This window comes from Diceros bicornis, chromosome 3, assembly GCF_020826845.1.
Source record: "Diceros bicornis minor isolate mBicDic1 chromosome 3, mDicBic1.mat.cur, whole genome shotgun sequence".
NCBI classification, from domain to species: Eukaryota; Metazoa; Chordata; class Mammalia; order Perissodactyla; family Rhinocerotidae; genus Diceros; species Diceros bicornis.
Window position 1 is genome coordinate 31,849,382 of NC_080742.1, and position 1,998 is coordinate 31,851,379.

Here is a 1,998-nt window from a genome sequence, read left to right on the forward strand (position 1 = left end):
ATTTTCCCCAAAAGATGTCGCTCCTACACTAGCTCAATGTCCTGTTAAGACCACTTTTTTTCTAGATGCCTGGAACAGCTGAACTCCAGGTGTAGGCTGTCCAGTATGAACTCCCAGCTAACTGATAGCTATCAGCTATGGATTTGGCTGTGGCAAAGAGTATTATAAAGGAACATTAGGGATTTGCTTTTTATCACTTCCTCAGATCCTTTAAAAGTTACCCCAAAATTAAGTCAGGCGAGCACCTAGCAAAGACCACTTGTACAATATCTTAAGTACTCCTAGAATTTCTCTTTGGTTTGAGGCCATTGGTCAACATTGCAGGACACTCTACAAAACAGTTATATGAAATTCATCATTGTGTCGACTGTAAGAATGTTGTTGATACGTTACACAATGGCCTCTTTATGTAGACTCTCACGAGTTACTTTAGTCTGGCCTTAGTATTGGAATATTTGTGCTTCTCCTGAACAGTTCATTTGCTACTATCTTATGGACACTGTGAGCTGGCTTTTCACATTTGCTGGTAAAAAGCTAGAGCTAAATTTGTGCTCCATCCCAGAGAACAGAGTACTTTGGTCTGCATTGTTTATATTAACCTCATTCTTGGCCCTTTTCTGTCTCATCTAATTCAAATGATGTTATCTGGCTATATTTGGCTTAGCCCTGTCAGCCATCTTACATCCTTTTTTGGAACAAGGCAATGTGGTGGTCATAAGTGTTTCTTCAGACCACACCAGCCCAGATGAGTGGCTCATAAAATGCCCCCATAGCAAGTGTTCGCAGTTCTCTGCAACTCTTCATAAAAACAAGGCTGAGTTGGGGCCGGCCCGGTGGCGTAGCAGTCAGGTGCGCGTGCTCTGCTTCAGTGGCCCGGGGTTCGCAGGTTCGGATCCTGGGCACGCACTGAGGCACCACTTGTCCAGCCATGCTGTGGTGGTATCCCACATAAGGCAGAGGAAGATGGGCCTGGATGTTAGCCCAGGGCCAGTCTTCCTCAGCAAAAAGAGAAGAGGATTGGCATCGGATGTTGGCTCAGGGCTAATCTTCCTTAGAAAAAAAATAAAATAAAAATAATAAACAAAAACAAGGCTGAGTTCTCCTCTTCCTGTTCCCTCCATGTTGTTTCTTCCTTCACAGCCAACACTGTTTTCTCTTTTTTTTTTTTTTTTTTAAGATTACCAGATTGTTCTGTTCTGGTTCCTTCTCTGTCAATTCTTTTTCCCTTTTGGAGGTTACTGCTCTGAGGACCAGATGCCAGGCCTCAGCCTCAGGATGTTGGTACCCATTTGCCCTCAGGACGGGGCAGCGACCTCCTCTGTGGATGCTTGCTTCTCACTGCCACATCATCATGCTACTGCTCTGAGAGCATCTGGCCCTGGCCGGTGGCTTCATTGTAGACCATGAATGAGATGCTCTCTCCCCACTAGAATGTAGTCTCAACTGCCCCCTTTTTCCTGTATCCTGGAGGATGCTGGAGGATTCAGGAAAATTCCTCTGTTTCTTATGGCTTTAGTTTTCCTGACCCTTCAGAAAAATTTGAGACACCTTAAACAACCTGATATGATGGTGCTAGGAAGGAAAGCAAGGTCTGCCCCATGTTCGACCTCCACCCCACACGCAGAGGCCTCAGGAGAAACAGCAGTATTACCTTCACGGGGACTCTAGCCCGTGAATTCCCAACCTGTGGTCTATGGCAAAGTGAGCAGTGACCCTTGGCGGAGAAGAGAGTGGCAAGAAGCAACATGGAACTTGCACGGGGTGTTGAGTAGACTCTCAATACAGGAGGTTATACTACTTCCCTCCGTACCCCCTTTTCCACATATCCTAAAAGGAAGCAATGTTAAAGAGGCATCTTCTGTGCAGAGGTCAGAAAAGGCCTGAGGAGGTAATATTTAAGCTCTGGGAAACTTTCATACATAGCTAAGGAATTCTTTGAGGATGGTAATTTTTTGGTGGTTGGGCAAATAAGAGAATCAAGCCGTAATTAGCTGTTTT